The sequence below is a fragment of the Nicotiana tabacum genome, chromosome 22, assembly GCF_000715075.1.
Source record: "Nicotiana tabacum cultivar K326 chromosome 22, ASM71507v2, whole genome shotgun sequence".
Taxonomy (NCBI): domain Eukaryota; kingdom Viridiplantae; phylum Streptophyta; class Magnoliopsida; order Solanales; family Solanaceae; genus Nicotiana; species Nicotiana tabacum.
In genome coordinates, this window is record NC_134101.1 from 62744487 (window position 1) to 62765610 (window position 21124).

Here is a 21124-nt window from a genome sequence, read left to right on the forward strand (position 1 = left end):
ATGTTTTAGGGCGTAAGTTGTTCGGAGATATCAATAAGTCTTTGTCGTTATGGATTGTTTACCAGGTTCAGAATGCTTGTAGAGGTTGCAGATATACATATTGACTCTATTTTTTGAATAGTGTCCGGTCTTTGGTGCTGAATATAGCAACTTATTGCAAGAGTTAGTTGCTAGCTGTGATTTTTTGAACAGTGTCTGATTTTAGATGTCGGGTATGAAAACTTATCGAAAGAGTCTATTGCCGACTGTAAATTTTTAAACAATCCCCGGTCTTAGGTGCTAGGTATGGAAATTTATCAAAAGAGTCTTCCGCCAAACTATACCCATTAAGATTTGTCCATCATCGAGCCAATTATTCATATAACGTGAGTTTAGCCATTAAATTAGTTTGTTTTACGGATATCGTAGTCCTCCATATTTTTCGGGTGCTTCATAGGAAGTGCCCAAGAAACGAAAAACTTCTAATAGGACAAATATTGACATATTTATTAGCGGGAAAGATTACTCTTTTATATACCTAAGATGGTGATTTGACCAATGATTGACGAGATACATGCATAATTTCTTATTGATGTTCTTGACATGTGGCCAAATATTATAGGCTCTGCTATAGGTATTAGTTTCTTAGGCAAGTTTTGCTCCCACCTCTATCTCGGTAAGCATCTTGCTCTCTAGGGTTGGGGTCCTGGAGCGAACTACTCATTGTTGTGTTGCATCATTCCCGAGGAGCATCATTTTGAGTGAGAGAAAGTGTGGTTGACAAACCAATCATCAGAGGTGACTGGAGTGCATTCATCAAATGGTGCATGTGGGCTGAGCCATTCCCATCCTAAGCGGTACCCCGTGTGAGCCCGATTCTCTAGAGATTTTTGACTTTGATATTTGCCTATAAATATACGCAATTGATGTTATTGCTTTTATGTTTCTTCAATTTCTTCTTTGCTTTTTCTTCTCTATGTTTTTCCTTTATCTGTATTATCTTTTTTGTTTTACAAAATGTCATGGACAAGAAAGAGATCAAACTCGTTGATGTTGTGTTAGAGGCTTTGTCCTCTTTGGCACCAGGGCCCTCTGTTAAAGCAACGAAATCCGCCGAAGGCAAGAGGAAGAACGCTGTTAAAGCTTCTTCCGGCAAAAAGGCAATGACAAAAGTTGAGCACTCAGTGTTCGATATTTTACCTGGGGGAGTTAAGACTTGGATAAATGGTGGTGTATGGAACAACACCGCATGTCCTGTAGATACACTTTCATCCTTAGTGCGCCCCAAACATCCTCCTCTACTGAAGGACGAATCTGGCTGGGACGATTTGGACATTTAACTACCCTTGGGCTTTAAGTGTATATCAAGTTCTTGAGAAGGTTTTACATTCTTGTATACCTACTCCTTCACTTTGAACTTTAATCCCTTGATTGAATCAATAATTTGGGATCTCTTCTGGCATTTCAACATCAACCCGGCCCAGGTTGGATAGGTAATTTGGCGGTTAGTGGCTTGCTTATGCTATTTATCAAACATGGCTAGGGTGGGCTTTACTCTTCAACAACTCCTTCATTTATATTCCCCGAAATTGTTCCGGGGCAGCATCATTATGCTTTCTAGCTGGAGTACTCCAAAGGTAGTGGACACCGAGGATGACCATGATATAGGGTAACATGATCATTTTATGGATGTGTCCACCCATTATTTAACTCAGTTCGCTGGGAGGCTATTCCCGGGAATGTGGAATGATAAGACAAGCACGTTACATTTCTTTCGAAACTTCTTTTTTGCATTTTGCCTTACTTATATTCTGTACTGCAGCTGTTATTACCTTACTCAAAGAGGCGTCTGAAATTAAGAAGTGGGTCAAAAAGATTTTGTCTTGCTCCTCTATGCCAGAGAGGTTCTGGAGGCATATTTCTTAGGATTTCGAGTGGAGGGCCAAGAGTTATGGTATATTTTTTACTTTCTTATAAATCCTCGTTCAAGCTATTCGTCGATAAAATTTATCATCTTATATGTAGTTATTCCAATGAGGAGACCACTGACATGTGTTTTGGTGGATCTTCTTTCCAGTACCGTTCAAGAAAGAATTAAGGAATTTTCGGCAGCTCGGGGAAGCCAAAGAGGCTCTCATGTTACTGCTTCAATGAGCACTCCTGCCATTTGTCCCTAGAAGCCGATTTGGTCCAGTTTCGAAAAGAGGCCTTCTCATCCCCCGGCTACTGGACCAATTATTATTGACATTAAGGAGGAAAAATCCTCACCCCGAACTACTGGGCTCCAGCATCATCAAATCCTCTTAAGAGAGGCTTGGTGTCACGACCCAAATTTTTTCTTCGTATAATGTCATGACGGCACCTAGTCTCTAAGACTAGGTAAGCCTAACATTTTCGGAATAATAAAATGAAAACATAATTTTAACACTTAACCATTCAAAAATACACAGCAAATCCCAAAACCCGGAACATCGTGAATCACAAACTACAGAAAAAAAAATCTAGTATCTCTATACATCAGAGTCTAACAAGGAAAAATACAGAAGATAATGGACATGAGAAAGAGTAGAAGGGGACTCCGAGGTCTGCGGATGAGGCAGATATACCTTGAAGTCTCCAAAGCTGTCCCGGCTCACTGATAGTGGGGCCGATAAGGTGCACCTGGATCTGCACATGAAAAATATGTGCAGAGAGTAGCATGAGTATACCACAATCGGTACCCAGTAAGTGCCAAGCCTAACCTCGGTCGAGTAGTGACGCGGTCAGGTCAGGGCCCTACTGGTAAATATATAATAAAATAATATAGAGTGTAATACCGCAATAAAATAAAGGATGAAATTTAACAATAATGAAATCATAGAAGGTAACAACTCAGTATACAGAAACACAACTGGGGATCTCCCGAGATACCGTCTCGTAGTCCCAAACATAAATGTGCAGGGGATCTCCCGGAATACCGTTCCGTAGTCCCAAAATAAATGTGCAAGGGGATCTCCCGGAATACCGTTTCGTAGTCCCAAAATAAATGTGCAGGGGGATCTCCCGAAATACCGTTCCATAGTCCCAAAATAAATGTGCAGGGGGATCTCTCGGAATACCGTTCCGTAGACCCAAAGTAAATATGTAAGACAGGGGAATATCCCGAAATACCGTTCCGTAGTCCCAAAGTAAATATGCAGCGCGAATGATAGAAATACAACTACATCACAAAATTCTCACAATTTAGACTAAGTACCAGTCAGGGAAGAAGCAGGAAGTTCATTAAGCATGCTGCACATAATTCACATAAACAATTAAGACACGTAGACATGTTGTATTAGACTAAACATGATAGTTACACATATTGGAATAACTCATTTAATAATGAAAGTAGATTAGTACTCATTAAAATGGTATAACTCAAAATAACAGAAAAACATGTTGCTGCTCAGTAAGAAAATCGGGTTTCTCCACAACTAGCCCGTGTACGTACTCATCACCTCACGTACACGGCGCTCACATAGCACAATAGTTCTAAATCTTAAGGGGATTTCCCCCACACGAAGTTAGACAAGCCACTTACCTCGAACCAAGCTCAATCAATCGGTCACAATGCCTTTTCCACGAATATCCGGCTCCGAATGGCCCAAATCTAGCCAAAAGAAATTACATATCATAAATATAACAATAATAGACTCATCTAATTAACGAAATTAATATTTTAACAAAAATTCCGAAATTAAATCAAAATCGCCCATGGGCCCCACGTCTCGGAACCCAACAAAAATTACAGAATATGAACGCCCATCCAACTACGAGTCCAACTATACAAATTTTACCAAAATCCGACATCAACTCAAGCCTCAAATCTTCAATTAAAGTCTATGAAGATTTCTACCATTTTCAACTCAATCTTTACTCATTTGAACCTAACAATCTTTCCATAACCTTATTGGTATGTATACATAATACTCTTATACCCAAGAACTATATTATAAATCACCCTTCTTTACTCCAACCAGAAATTGAAGAATTGAGGAAAGAAATTCTTATCTCTTTGAAGCCCTAGCAAGATCCTTGTGAAATCTTCAAACCTTGAACAAGAAATTGATGGATAAATGACTAAGTCTTCACTTTCTCTCTCTAAAATGCTCTCACCTCTCTCTAAAATATCAGATGAAACCCTTCAAAATGACCCCCAATAGTGTTTTATAAGAATGGGATCGGGTTTATAAAATCAGAAAAATGAAGCTCCGGAACGGATTCTGCGGTCGCATATGCGACCGCATAATGGTTATGCGGACCGCATATCAGTCGCATAATCGGTGTCGCATAGTGACCGCGGAACAGTTATGCGGTCTCATAGTCGACTGCAGATTTCATCCAAACTGGCCCTCTTCTGCGGCCACTATGCGGCCCGCAGAGTGATTATGCGGTCACATAATGGACCGCAGAAACGCATTTTTCTGCCAAAAATTTTTCTTTACTTTCCGGTGCATTGTTCAACCCAAAAAGTCTGAGCCGCAGCGAGCTTCCTTTGTACTAATTGATCTACCTCGACCCCATAAAACCTTAATTTCCTTAGCAAATATTCTTCGGGTCACTACACATACGTCAACATCTGGTCAATATTTTCAACTGAATTTTGAAACCTTGGAACTAGGTGTTGCAAATCATTCAAAAACCTCATCGGACCCGAACCAATTACCCCTGGCAAGTCACATAACAAATATAAAGCATAAATTGAGCAGTAAATGGGAAAACGAGGTTATAATACTCAAAACGACCGGCCGGGTCATTACACTTGGTTGTGAAAGAGATAAGACTGTTTCTTCCTTGAGGAATTTTGAAACTCATGCTGAGTTTGCCTAGCATGCCATATTTGTAGAGTCCCTACTCAAAAGATTCAGGTAGGTCCATTGATATTCGGCTTAAAGTATATATATTTATATGCATATTGCCTCACATTTTGCTCCTATTTTATGGAATAATGTATAAATTTATTCTAATTCATGGTATTTTATGTGCAGGAATCATCGAGAGGCAATGTGGGATGAAAGTGCACAATTTGAAGCAAAAAGGGAACAAAAACAAATGGGCCAGTGTAGTGCCCTGGGTAGTGTATCACGCTACCCGTGGCGCAGTTTACAGATCTAAATATTTTGGCCAACAGGCCAGCTCCAGGGCTATCACGACGCGCTAGCCCTGGACTTTGGTTGACGGGACACTAACCTATTTTGCCCGGGACAAGGTTTCGACGGCCCTACATACCCCAACTCGTATAAAAAGAAATCTAAACCTATTTTGGAGGGGGAGACGCCACTTTGAGAGCAAAACACAAGCATGAAACACTTGGGAGCAAGGATTCTCAGTATTTCTTCATCTTTCTTAGTATTTTCAACCATTCAACTCTTATGAAATTGTTTAACTATATCATGAGTGACTAAGAACCTCATTAGTCTGAGTTTATGGGTCGTTATTGACTATTGTAGTTGACAGTTGATTGCTTTGTTTGGTTTACCATATTAATTTATTTATTCAATCTTACACTTAATTATCTTGTTGCGTAGATAACAATAGAGTACTATCTGCGAATTCATAGTTGAACTCGAAAGTGGGAACAATAAATTGCATATAAGATTGAATAGAGTAAGTTCCTTAATCCGGGCATCGGAGAATAGATTCGCGATTATGATAGACATATTCTATTTGCCTTACTTGATTATTTTCACAGGAAATCTACATGCATTTTTATTAATTCTAATTCTATAGACATATAGTATTGAGTTGTCTTGAGTAGGAGAGCGAAGAATCGAAAGAACTTCGTGAGCATAATAAACCCGATTAATCGATAAATTAGATAAATCAAGTGATTAAATTTACCTGAGAACTCAATCAAATCAAGGCACAACTGCGGTACTTACCTCGCTCCGCAACCAAATCAAGGCACAACCACGGCTTTTCCTTTAGAATTAGCCTCCAAACTAATAAAATCTATCCAAATAAAGTTCAAATAATTTAAAATAGGCTTTAGAAACTACCCATAGGTGAAAAAGATACAATCTTTAATGATCTTGAAAAAAGTCAACAAAAGTCAACCCCGAGCTTGCTTGGTCAAAACTCGAGGTTCGGACCAAAACCTTATTACCCATTCACCCGAGCCCGATTATATGATTTATTTTGAAATCCAACCTTAATTTAAGGTCTAAATCTCAATTTTTACAAAATTTCCAATTTCTACCGAAATTCCTAATTTCTACCATGGAAATCCTTGATTTGATGTTGAAAATACATGAAAAGTAATAGGTAATTAAAAAGAAATGGAGACCAATGATTTTGGGAAGAAAAGTCTCTTGACAAATCGCCTTTATAGTGTTTAAGTTGAAAAATGGTGTAAAATGAGCTAAGTGCCGATTTTTCCATCTTTTACCCAGCTGCGAATGTCGCAATTGCAAAGTATTGTTCGCAATTGCGAGCACCGCAATTGAGAGAACCGCAAATGCAAGACAAAGGTCGCAAATGCGAACCCTGTCTCAGAAGTCTGAAAGTCGCAAATGCCACAAAAGGTTCGCAATTGCGAAATCTTCCAACTTCGCAAATGCTAAGGTCACCCCTCAGAACACTAAGTCGCAAATGCGACTTTGAGATCGCAAATGCGACCTCTGATTGTTCGCAAATGAGAACTTATTCCTCGCAATTGCAATATCACCCAGACCAGGCCCCTGATCGCAAATACGATGTCTTGATTGCAAAAGCGATGCTCGCAAATGATATCCAGACCTCGCAAATACGAGATCTACATAAGACACCAGAAATGAACATTGCATCAGCAGTCCATACACTAAACAAACTCATCTTAAACGCGTCCGAAACTCACCCAAGCCTCTCGGGCTCCAAAACAACTATGCACACAATTATAATAACATCATATGAACTTGCTCGCATGATCAAAATATCAAAATAACACCTAGAACTACGAATCAGATATCAAAATGTATGAAATATTTCAAAGAAACTCAAGAACTTCAAAAATCACAACCGAGCTTCTGAATCCTATCAAACCAACTCATATTTGCATTAAATTTTGTGGACAAGTTTTAAATAGCAAAACAGACTTATACTTAGTCCTAAAGTCAAAATCCGAACCTGGTAGCCATAAAGTCAACCTACAGTCAAACCTAGGAAGTTTTTAAACCTTCAAGTTACTAGCTTTCGGCAAAATAAGTCAAATCAAGTTAGGGACTTCTGAATTCAATTTCGGGCAAACACCCAAGTCTAAAATTATGATACAGACCCACCAGGATTGTTATAATACCGATCCGGGATCATTTAGACAAAATGTTGACCGTAGTCAGCTGAAGTTATTTTTTGAGCTAAAATCATATTTTCTTCGAATTTTCACATAAAATCTTTCTAGAAAAAGATAGGGACTACACACGCAAATTGAGAAACATTAAATGGAGCTAATAGAGGTCTCTAAATATTGAAATAAAGGCTAGTACTCTGTTTGACCTATCGGGACTTCATAGAAAGATAGTTTGTAATGCGTGCATAAGAAAGGAGATAAAAACCTTCGCGATTCTAGAAATAGAACCGTTTGAGGTGGAATGCATTCCAATTTAATTTCATGGGCTTTTCATCCATCACTTCGAGCTTGTAGGATTCTTTCCTTGTCACTTCTATGATCTGTTATGGTCCTTTCCGGTCGGAGCGGAGTTTTCCTACGCTCAGTTCCTGTGTTGCTGAGAATACACTCCAAAGTTCATAGCCCCTAGTCTTGAAGTGTTAAAGGTTATTTTTTATTGTAATATTTCTTGATCTTCTACTTCTAGGAAACAATTCAGACTATGGCCAATTCTCGGCGTCCCTCAAGTAAATCTAATTCTACAACCAACATTTTGTTGTTGCCTTCTTTCGTAGCATGAGTAAACCTTAGGCTAGGTTCCCCTATTTCTACCGGGATGAGTGTTTTTGTACTGTATACCAGGGAAAAGGGGATTTCCTCGGTGCTAGATTTTGTTGTTTATCTATTGGCCCTAAGTACTCCGTGCAGTTCATCTGACCAATTCCCCTTAGCTACTTCCAATCTCTTTTTAACGAATTTAGCAAAACCTTGTTAGATGATTCTGCTTGTCCATTTGTTTCGGGATGGTACATGAGGGAGGTAGCCCTCTTGATATTCCATTCTTTGTAGAATTCTTTTGTTTTGCATATGACAAACTGAGGCCCGTTATCACAGGTTATTTCCTTCGGTACTCCGAATCTGCATATAATATTCTTCCATATGAAGCTTATGTCTTCCTTTTCTCTGATTTAGCAAATGCGCATGCTTCTATCCATTTAGAGAAATAGTTAGTGATGACCAGGAGAAATATTACTTTTCCAGAGGCTTGTGATAGCGGTCACTTAATAACCATTCCCCATTTCATGAAGGGCCACAGAGCTAGAACTGAATAAATAACTCCACATGTTGGTGCATTATCGGGGGAACCGCTGGTATTTCTCATATTTTATTACAAAATCTGTTGCATCTCGTTTCATCTGGGACAGAAGTAACCGACCCTTAACAAATTTGAACCAAGGATCGGTGCCCCGTATGGTTTCTGCAGTTTCCTTCATGAACGTCTCGCATCACATAATCGGTATCCTTTAGGCTTAAACACTTGACTAGTGGACTGTTGTAGGTTCTTCGGTACAAATTATCTGATACAAGGAAATATTTGGTAGCATTGTTTTGAAGCTTTTGAGATATTTTCTTATCTTCTACCAATGTTTCATTTTGCAAATAATCGACGATTTCTCCATGCTATTCCTAAACCAAATGAGCCATGGTTGCTTATCCAGTTGCTGATCTATAGTAGAGTAGAATAGATGAACCATCAAATTTTTCCCCAATTCAATGATGCTCAAAGATGACCCTAGCGTGGCCAGGGCATTAACTTCGTCATATTCTTCCCGGGGTATTTGAGTGGCCTTCTATTCCTGAAAATGACCAAGGAGAGAAGTGACTCTATTTAGGAATTGCATTATCTGCGAGTCTCATGCCTCGTAAGCCCCTATACTTGGTTGACCACTAGTTTTGAGTTGCTTTTCAATTCTATATGTTTTGCTCCTATCCCCTTACAAATTCGAGGCCTGCGATCAAAACCTCATACTATGATGCATTGTTAGTTATAGAATGACATTTAATGGTTATAACGATCCGACCTGTCATTTTGAGAATTAGCATTCCGTTAGATGTTTTAAAGTCTCGAGAAGCTTTGTATCATGTATTATGACTTGCGTGTGTGGTCGAGTTCGGTTTTTAGATGATTCGAGATTAATTTGGAAGAACAATTCTTGTTTTAGAAGCTTAAGTGAAAAGGCTTGACCGGAATTTGACTCTTGTGTAGACAACTCTGAAATGGTATTACGATGATTCCAATAGCTTCGTATGGTGATTTTGGACTTAGGCGTATGTCCGGATTTGGATTTGGAGGTTCGTAGATTGATTTGATGCATTTTGGTGAAAGTTGAAAAGTTGAAGGTTTGGAAGGTTGAGAGGTTTGACCGGGAGTTGACTTTGTTGATATCGGGTTCGGATTGTGATTCTGAGGGTTGTAATAACTCCCTTATGTCATTTGGGACTTGCATGCAAAATTTGACGTCATTCTGGGTTGATTTGATATGATTCGGCGCGAGTCATAGAATTTGAAAGTACACAAGTCCATTTAGTTCGATTTGAGGTGCGATTCATAGTTTTGATGTTGTTTGATGTGATTTGAGGCCTCGAGCAGGTCCACATTATGTTATGCGACTTGTTATGTTAGGATGGGGTCTCGAGGGGTTCGGGTGAGTTTTGGGTGGTTTTGGAATATGTCTTGGCCATTTTTGTTGCTGGTTTATTGCTAATAAGTGTGTATTGCGATCAAGTAGAATTGGTCGCGATCGCGAAGAGTAAAATGGGGAAAATGAGCCTGTGAATCGCGATCGCGGAAGGTTTTTCGCGATCGCATAGAGGAAAATTCTGATGTTACTCACCCAACTTTGAAAGTTCATATCTTGCAATCTATAAGGAATTTGGAGATGATCCAAAAATGAAAGTTATAGATCTTTGTGTCTAGATTTCAGAAATTTAAACCATTTGCCATTTAGAGTTTTATACTAATGGTTATGGCGGATACACTATAGGCTGTCTGGAAGAGTTTGGGGAGAGTTAATAGAAGTTTGTTCATCGCGATCGTGGGGAAATGACCGCGATTGCATAGAGTAAAACTATCCTTGAAAACTTTTGTGATAGCGATCGCGAGGTTTTGACATCGATCGTTAAGGTTACCCCTGAACAGACTTTTAAGTACTCTATTTCAAAGGTTTTAGGTATTTTAGCATATTTTGAGCCAGGGACTTCGGATTTGAGCGATTATTCGTGGGTTTTTAAAGAATTTCCTTGGGGTATATATTCTTTACATGGATTTGGTTATATTTCACAATTCAATATTTATTTTTAACATTAAATTAGTGATTTGAATGGGGAAAATGAGATATTTTGGGAAAATTTTCAAAAATATAAAATGCGAATTTGAAGGACAATTTGATATCGAAATTTGGTAATTCTTGTATGGTTGGACTCGTTATCAAATGGGTGTTCGAATTTTGTAAATTTTTTTGAATTCCGAGATGCGGGTCCGGGGTTGAATTTTTAGTTTTAATTAAAGATCGAAGATTTATTATCCAGAATTATTTCCTACGAGTTTTATTTATGATTTGAAGTTATTTTGATTAGATTTGAGCCGTCCGGAGGGTGTTTCACACAAGGAGGTCATTTTAGAGTATCGGTCTAGATTTTTTGAGGTAAGTATCTTGTCTAACCTTGTGTGGGGTAACTACCCCTTAGGATTTTAGTCATTTGTGCTAATTGTTTCATGTGAAGGCCGTGTACGTGAAGTCACATGTGCTAATTATGTCATTTGACCATCTTAGGCTCTTAGGTTCCTATGTCCATTAAAAAAATGAAGTTGTCTTACCATGTCAAATCCTCTATTTACTAGATTCACCATTTCGTCGAGCTGTACCTATGTGGAATCATTGTTCTATAGTATCTCTCCCCTTGTTGAGCTATTCTTGTTGAGACCATTATTCCATGTTGTGCCTTTCTTTGTGAGCTTGTTCTTCCGTTTCTTTGTATTCTAAAGTTCCTGTGTTGATTTACTTGCCGTACTCTCATGTTATTATTGTTGTTGTTGTTGTACTCAGTGTTGTTGAGCCGAGGCTATGCATGATTGTGGTATTGAAATTGTTTTGAGGAAAAGTTGTGGCATATGGGCACATGTGGTGAAAGACCCTATGTTGTGTTGTTATGTTTTTGGCATACATGATATTGTTGAGAGAATTATCGGGGTATTCGCACGTGAGTTGTCCGTGATATTGTTGTTATTGATATTTGCACATGCATCGTGACAAGGCGAGATATATATGTGGGTTCGCGCATGTGGCGAGACAATATGAGAATATTATTATGCGCGTGCGGCGAGACAAGGTGGGCATTTACTTTATTGTTGGGCATGTGGCGAGACAAGGTGGGCTATGTCGGGGAATGATTTATGATGACTTGTGATGGCCTAGGGGCATTGTTATTGTTGATGTCTGTGTAGTGGTGTGCCTACTTGTGTGAGTTATACCTTGTACATTTTGTGGTGATTGTTTCTTATGTGCCATTTATTGTCTCTACTCTTACTTGTTGACTTGAATTGCGATAGAACATTTGCACAAGCATACACGTAATTAATCACCTGTATCGATTTAAGAAGATGAACCCTGATGTTATTGCCCATTTACATGTACTCTCGTCTACTTGCCTTTTGTGGGAGAGTTGTTCTATTGGCACGTGAGTTGTTCGTGCGGTTATGTGAGTGATCCGTGCGGATGTTAGATATTGTCACGCTCTTGGCACGTGAGTCGTCCATGCGGTTATACATTGTAATGAGGGAACAAGATGCCAAGTGATTAGGGTTCATGAATTGGGACCCGTGATTATGAGGTTTGGTACCTCGTGAAAATTCTAGAATAAATCTGGTGTGAAAGCGGTTGTTCTTATTGAGTTGTTACTTGAGTTCCTTTATTTGGTTTCACTGGACTTAAACTGCGTTATCATTTGTTTGTTCCCTATTGCTAATTGTTGCTCTTAGTTTCCTATTGCAAGCATTGTTTTGTTATTGTTATCACGCTTAACTCTTTATTGATATTGTCCCCTGCTAGTTCACATTTATACTTGTTTATATTATCTAGTCCAGTAGGTGTCTTGACCGTCCCTCGTCACTACTTCACCGAGGTTAGTCTTGATACTTACTAGGTACAGTTGTGGTGTACTCATGCTACGCTTTCTGCACATTTTCGTGCACATCTAGGTACTACGGAGTTGGTTGTTCATTAGCTAGCTATTCAGACTTTGCTGTGGAGACTCAAGGTATACCTGCCGCCGTGTTCGCATGCCTCGGAGTCGCCTTATGAAAGCTTACTTTGTAATTTTATTTCTATTCCGGAATAGTTGTATTTAGAGATTTTCTAATAAACTCAGTAGAGCTTATGACTTGTACTACCGATTTTGGGATTGTTAAGACGTGGGTTGAGTTGGCCATTAATTCAGTAACTATTAGGCTTACTTAGTCTCTAAGACTAGGTGCCATCACGACATTTTACAGAGGGAAATTGAGGTTGTGACAAGTTGGTATCAGAACTCTAGGTTCACAGGTGCTACGAGTTATAAGCGAGTTTAGTAGAGTCTAGCAGATCGGTATGGAGACATTTGTACTTATCTTCGAGAGGCTACGAAACTATTAGGATAGTTTCACTTCTTTCATTCCTATAGTGCGAATTTATTGATCTCATTGTTTGAGCCTTTGTCATTCTATTCTATCACAGATGGTGAGAATACAAGTTGTAGTTACTGATGATGTTGTCCCCAGAAATGATGTTGCTAGGGGCCGAGGCAGAGGCAAAGGCATATGTAGAGGTAGAGGAGGAGCACGTGCTACAACTAGAGCACTTGTTAGAGCAACAACTGAGGAGCCGCCAGTAGCTCCTGTTGGGGGAAAAGTACCGGAGGCGCCTGTTGTTACCCTCAGACTTAAGGAGACTTTAGCACAGTTCCTGAGCATGTTTGGCACATTGGCTCAGGCGGGGCTGGTTCCAGTTGCACCAGGTACTTCGCAGACCGGGGAGTAGCTTAGACTCCCACTACCCGTACTCCAGAGAAGCGAGTCCACGTTGGTCAGGTTCTAGGTGTCATGCCGACACAACCTGTTGTTCCAGTTTATCCCGTGGTTAGGGCAGCAACCTCTGAGGAGGAATAGCTTAGAATTGCGAGATTCAAGAAGTACTGCCCTCCTACCTTTAGTGGTTTGGCTTCAGAGGATGCACATGGTTTTCTAGAGGAGTTCCACCGCATTCTACGCACTATGGGTATTGTGGAGACGAGTGGGGTTGCTTTTACTACATTCCAGCTTAAGGGAGCGGCATATCAGTGGTGGCTAGCATACAAGTTTGGTAGCCCGGTCGATGTAGCTTCACTTTCATGGACTTAATTTTCAAAGATGTCCTTGAGAGAGTTTGTTCCTTAGACCCTTCAGGATGCATGGCGCGTGTCAGAGTATGCTGTTAGATTCAGTGATTTGTCCAGACATGCACGTGCTTTGGTTTCTACAGTCAGAGAGCGAGTCCGCAGGTTTATTGAGGGGCTCAGTCATGGTATCCGATTCAGCATGGCTCGGGAGTTGGAGATAGATGTTTCGTTCCAGTAGGTGGTAGAGATTGCTTATAGATTAGAGGGCATGTGGGATCAGGAGGAAGAGGTCAGGGAGGCTAATAAGCCTCATGGACCGAGAGTATCTACTAGTCCCTATTTTGGAGGCAGGGTACGCCATGGTAGAGGTTTTGTGGGTCAGCTAGTTCAATTTGCACTTTAGGCTTCGCGCGGTGCTTCAGATATCCATGGATCTCAAAGTGCCCATATTGGACAGCTTCCACAGCCACTCCAGCGGAGGGGTTACTTTGAGTGTGGAGATACCAGCCACGGTGAGAGATTATCCCAGACTCCGGACAGATGTGTTGCAATGGGGTATTCAGGCGGGTAGATGGCGCTCAAAAGGGGGAGGCCTGGCCTGTTGATATTCTTTCTATGGTGGGGATGAGATCGTTGAACCTGATGATGTCGTTACATGTATGGTTTCGATTTATTATAGAGGAGAATCATTCTTATTTTGATTCGGTTCTTCTTATCGGGGTGAGTCCTCTTATCTGGCTTCGCATATGGGTGAGTTTCATGATTTTTGTACTCTACTTATGTGTTTACCCCTGTTGGGAGATTCTATAGTGCTAGCTCGTGTCTATCGTTTTGTTTTATTCATTATTGAGAGCTACGAGATTAGAAGTGACTTTCTGTTACTCATTAAGGTAAGTTTTGATGTGATTTCTGTATGGTTGGGCTACAATGTTTGATTTAGATGTTCTACCGGTGTGGGAGTTCAGTATGTGTTGTGATTTTGTTAGCGGAGTTGAATTAGTGAAAGGTTTCGGTTGGTATAATGGGTATACTACTTGTGATTCAGAGCTGAGGATGGGGTCCTCGCGTTTTCATGAGGTTTAATATGTTTGAACTGGGCTACGTACCACGATGAAAGTTATATCAAGATGAGATCCTTGTGATTAATTCATGTGTTTTAATTCTCCCTTGTGAAATTGATTTGTAGTATGGTACTGATAGGGAGTTGTGCCTGTTGGACTTGTTTGATAGTTTTCTCATGTGTTTCTCTTTGTATAATTAGTCATATTCACGTTGTGCTTATTGAGTTTTAGCTTACGAGGTGTGTGGCTAGGTGGCATTAAATGTGACTGGATGAATCAGGTGAATAGTTATGAGGTCTTCATATTTCTTACATCGTTGTAATTATTATGAAAGTTTGAAACGAGGCTTAAACTGAGATGAGGTTAATTGCTGGTGTTGTAGTTGATTGTGGGCAATTATTGTGGCTAGAGTTATTATTATGGGCATATGTGTGATGTATTACATTGTATGGTTATACCGTGTGGGTGTAGGCACGAGGTTTTACATCTGGTTGGGGCTGGTACCGTGTGTTGATGTGGGAAACGGTTCTTTTGGAAATGATCGGATGGTGAGAAATTTGATTCTAAGGTTTATCAGTGTGGATGGGAGAAATAATCTTCAATTGAGATGGTGTTGTCGAGCTTATGTCGATTAGGGTGACGTGGGATCACCCGCGAGTAATGTGTGGTAAGTACATTCAGTGATTTGATTACCTCAAAACGGTTCTTGGCACGTTCAAGGATGAACGTTTGTTTAAGAGGGGGAGAATATAATGACCCGATCGGTCGTTTTGAGAATTAGCATTCCGTTCGGTGGTTTAAGGTCTCAAGTAGATTCGTATCATGTATTATGACTTGCGCGTTTGGTCGAGTTCGGTTTTCGGATGATTCGGTATTGATTTGGAGAAACAATTCTTGTTTTAGAAGCTTAAGTGAATAGGCTTGACCGGAGTTTGACTTTTATGTAGACGACTCCGGAATGGTATTTTGATGATTTCAATAGCTTCATATGGTTTTTTTGGACATAGACGTATGTCCGAATTTAGATTTGGAGGTTTGTAGGTTAATTTGATGCATTTTGGCGAAAGTTAAAAAATTAAAGGTTTGAAAGGTTGAGAGGTTTGACTGGGAGTTCACTTTGTTGATATAGGGTTCGGATTGTGATTCCGGAAGTTGAAATAGCTCTGTTATGTCATCTGGGACTTGCATGCAAAATTTGACGTCATTCCGAGTTGATTTGATATGATTCAGCGCAAGTCGTAGAAGTTGAAAGTTCATAAGTTCATTTAGTTCGATTTGAGGTGCGATTCGTAGTTTTGATGTTGTTTGATGTGATTTGAGGCCTCGAGCAGGTCCGCATTATGTTATGGGACTTGTTGGTATGTTAGGACGGGGTGTCGAGGGGCTCGGGTGAGTTTCGGGGTGGTTTCAGACAATGTTTTGGCCATTTTTAGTTGCTGGTTTTTTGCTACAGCAGTGTGCATTGCGATTGCGTAGAATTAGTCGCGATCGCGAAGAGTAAAATGGGGAAAATGAGCTTGTGAATCGCGATCGCGAAAGGTTTTTCGCGATCGCGTAGAGGAAAATTCGGATGTTACTCACCCGACTTTGAAAGTTCATATCTTGCAATCTATAAGAAATTTGGAGATGATCCAAAAATAAAAGTTATAGCTCTTTGTGTCTAGATTTCAGAAATTTAAATCGTTTGGCATTTAGAGTTGTGTACAAAAGGTTATAGTGGATACACTACAGTCTGTTTGGTAGAGTTAATAGAAGTTTGTTCATCGCGATCGCGGGGAAATGGCCGCGATCGCATAGAGTAAAACTGTCCTGGAAACTTTTTATGATCACGATCACGAGGTTTTGACCGCGATCGCTAAGGGTACCCCTGGAAAAGACCTTTAAGTACTCTATTTCGAAGGTTTCAGGTATTTTAGCATATTTTGAGCTATGAACCTCGGATTTGAGCAATGTTTCGTGGTTTTTTCAAGAAATTCCTTGGGGTAAGTATTCTTTACTCGGATTTAGTTATATTTCACAATTCCATCTTTATTTTTAACATTAAATTAGTGATTTGAATAGGACAAATGAGAAATTTTGGGAAAACTTTCAAAAATGTAAAATGAGGATTTGAAGGGCAATTTTATATCAGAATTCTGTAATTCTTGTACGGTTGGACTCGTTATCGAATGAGTGTTCGGATTTTATGAATTTTTTTGTATTCTGAGACGCGGGTTTGGGATTGACTTTTGGGTTGACTTTTTAGTTTTAATTAAAGATCGGAACTTTATTATCCGGAATTATTTCCTACGAGTTTTATTTATGATTTGAAGTTATTTTGGCTAGATTTGAGCCGTCCGGAGGGTGTTTCACACAAGAAGGTCATTTTAGAGTATCGGTCTATCTTCTTTGAGGTAAGTATCTTACCTAACTTTGTGTTGGGGAACTACCCCTTAGGATTTTAGTTATTTGTGCTAATTGTGTCATGTGAAGGCCGTGTACATGAGGTGATGAGTACGCACTCGAGCTTATTTGTGAGAATTTGACCATCTTAGGCTCTTAGGTTCTTATGTCCATTAAAAAAATGAAGTTGTCTTATCATGTTAAATCCTCCATTTACTAGATTCACCCTTACGTGTCTTATTTGGAATTAATTGATTCATGTTCTACCTTTATTGACAACTAGACTCTTATGTGTCTTAACTGAAGTTGTTGCCTCTTTTATTTCCATGTTGTCTTTTCGTAATTGTTTAACCTAATTGAAGTATGTTATCTTTTCTATAATTGCTTAACCTTAATTGAAGTTTCGATATCCCTTTTATTTTTGACTTATCCTTATTTGAAATCATTTGAGTCATGCTATATCTCTTATCGTCAAGTTGTACCTATGTGGAATCATTGTTGTACAGTATCTCTCCCCTTATTGAGCTATTCATTTTGAGACAATTATTCCATGTTGTGCCTTTCTTTGTGAGCTTCTTCTTCCGTTTCTTTGTGTTCTGAAGTTCTTGTGTTGATTTACTTGCCGTACTCTCATATTATTATTGTTGTTATTGTTGTTGTTGTACTCAGTGTTGTTGAGCCGAGGCTATGCGTGGTTGTGGTATTAAAATTATTTTGAGGAAAAGTTGTGGCATATGGGCACATGTGGTGAAAGACCCTATATTGTATTGTTATGTTTTTGGCACACGTTATATTGTTGAGAGGATTGTCGGAGTGTTCGCACGTGAGTTGTCCGTGCTATTGTTGTTATTGATATTTGCATATGTGGCACGACAAGGCGGGATATATGTAGGTTTTCGCATGTGGCGAGACAAGGTGGGAATATTATTATGCACGTGCGGCGAGACAAGGCGGGCATTTACTTTATTGTTGTGCACGTGGCGAGATAAGGTGAGCTATATCGGGGAATGATTTATGATGACTTGTGATGGCCTGGGGGCATTGTTATTGTTGATGTTTGTGTAGTGGTGTGCCTAATTGTGTGAGTTATACCTTGTACATTTTATGGTGATCGTTTCTTATATTACTTTCATTATCTCTACTCTTACTTGTTGACTTGAATTATGATAGAACACTTGCAAAAGCATACATGTAATTGATCACCCGTATCAGTTTAAGAAGATGAACCCTGATGTTATTGACCATTTACATGTACTCTCGTCTACTTGCCTTCCGTGGGTGAGGTGTTCTATTGGCACGTGAGTTGTTCGTGTAGTCATGAGTCATTATTATTGTTGGCACGTAAGTGGTCCGTGCAGATATTAGATATTGTCACGCTCTTAGAAAGTGAGTCGTCCGTGCGGTTATGAATTGTAATAAGGGCATACCAAGTGAATAGGGTTCATGAATTGGGACTCGTGATTTGTGATTATGAGGTTTGGTACCTCGTGGAAGTTCTTGAATAAATATGGTGTGAAAGCGATTGTTCTTATTGAGTTATTACTTGAGTTCCTTTATTTGGTTTCACCGGACTTAAACTGTGTTCATCTTACTCTACAACGTTATCATCTGTTTATTCCCTGTTGCTAATTGTTGCTCTTAGTTTCTTATTACAAGCATTGTTTTGTTATTGTTATCACGCTTAACTCTTTATTGATATTGTCCCCTGCTAGTTCACATTTATACTTGTTCAGATTATCTAGTCCAGTAGGTGTCTTGAATATCCCTCGTCACTATTTCATCGAGGTTAGTCTTGATACTTACTAGGTACCGATGTGGTGTACTCATGCTACGCTTTCTGCACATTTTTGTGCAGATCTAGGTACTACGGAGTTGGTTGTTCATTAGCTAGCGGTTCAGACTTTGTTGTGGAGACTCAAGGTATACCTGTCGTCGTATTCGCAGGCCTCAGAGTTACCTTTTGAAATCTTAGTTTGTACTGTTATTTCTATTCTCGAACAATTTTATTTAGTGATTTTCTAATAAACTCAGTAGAGTTATGATTTGTACTACCATTTTGGGATTATTGGCTTTGTATAGATAAATTTCTGTTTCATATTTAATAGTTGTGGGTTGAGTTTGCTATTAATTCAGTAAGTATTAGGCTTACCTAGTCCCTAAGACTTAGTTCCATCACGACATTTTACAGAGGGAAATTGGGGTCGTGACAATGGCTTGTCGTACTATTTCACTTGTACGGGTAATAAGTACAATTCCCTGCCCAGATCCATCGACACTCGAGGAGCTGTCAGATATAGGGTCCTGAGCCCTGGATCTGCTGTAAAAGCAAACATCACTTCATTCTCAGCTTCCAAGAGTACACTCACACTAAAGTCAATAACAAAGTCGGCTAGGACTTGCTACTTGATAGCAATGCAAGGTTGATATGTTAGATCAAATGCACTTAACTCGACTTCCCATTTGGCAAGACTTCCTGAACGCTCCAGATTATGAAGAATGTTTCGTATTGGAAAAGTGGTCACTACTGGGATATGTGACATTGAAAGTAAGGCCTTAGTTTCCGGGCGGCCATTATAAGTGCTAAAGCTAATTTCAAGGTGAGGATACCTACTAGATGTTGCATCCTATTTTGCGCTAGTCAAACAAAATACAGCTAATGATTCATTTGAAGTTGATAAAGAGAGCTGTCACCTAATATTTTAAGGTATATTAGGGTACCTATGGGTTTATAAGATTATTATCCTAACAGTCTGTTAACCGGTGAGATTTCGGCAAGAGTTCTAGTTATTCTAAAGGGAAGGTGTTAGGTACCCCTCAGAATCTACCTGAGGCAGCTCCTTAGGTTTAGGCTAGGTTCGGGGAAAGAAACGTCTATATTCTGCTTAGTCAAGTGCTCAAAAATCTACAAAATATTAAGTCTAAATTTCATTATTTAAGAAAAGGGCCGTGTATGTACTTTGAAAAGAAGTTCATAAGTTTTGGTTTAATGAGAAATCGTCCTTTAATATATCATATAGAAAACTAGATACACTTCATTTTCGAGAAAAAAATCTTGTAGCAAATCCTTTATTTGAAAGAAAGTTATGTGTTTATTAAATATGGTTATCCATATGTAACTTAGTAGATAAGTGAACCATTTGAAAATATGCCTCAAGTATAGATAGGTATACCTTATCGAAACCTTGATTTTGAAATTTGTTGAAGCCCGTTAGTTTATAAACATTGGATGTGTTTGGTTTTCTTTCTTGAGAACACTGTAGCAATTATTTTTCGCAAAACTGATTTCCAGAGAGAGTTCGTTTTGCTTTCTAGAATCTGTCAAAAGTCCAAAACTTATTAAAAATTATTAGTGATTAACAAGACAAAGTCTTTCATTTGTTAGGAAAATGAGTTTGAAATTAATAAGCGACCAGATAATATTAGAGGAATTAAATGTATAATTTCTGATTTGATTCTTTACCTATGAGCTTGGTTTGCATATGTTCCTACAAGAACAATATATCCAACACATTCAATATGCATATATATATATATATATATGCATATATATATATACACACACACAGAGGTGGCCGAGAACAACAAGTATAATTAAAGGAAGAGGAAAGGAGAACCAAACTCTCGCTATGGGCCAGCAAATGTTCAAGCCAAATATTATGTGCACGAACAACAGACTCGACATGAATGCGATGACCCAGAACTGAAAGTGGACTTGAGCTCCAAATGGGCTCAATATGCCCGGGTTGAATTCATGCATACAAAGAAAAAGAGAATTATTAATGTATATCAATTGTAAAAAAATTTAGTAAGATACATATTATAATTAGTAATAAAGAGTTGTAGTCTGTAGTGAGATTAATTTTATTTATGCTAATCCTATGAGGATTAATAGAGGTTAGTGATTAAAGGCTCGATAAAAATTATTATTTATGGATATGATTTCCCTTTGAACCCTTGGCACTTCATAGTTCACGAGGGTCTGAAGGACCCCGAGAAGTGCTTGTGTCAAGGAGAGAGATCACAACCATAACAAGTTTCACATCCAAATATCATTAACCACCTGCTTCTAGTCTTCCTCAAAGGCTTAAACATAAATAAAAGAATCATCGGAATGACTTAATACTGCTAAGACACAAAGAGTAGGTGCAGAGGCCATAGTGAACATTCTTTTTAAAATTTTAAGCAC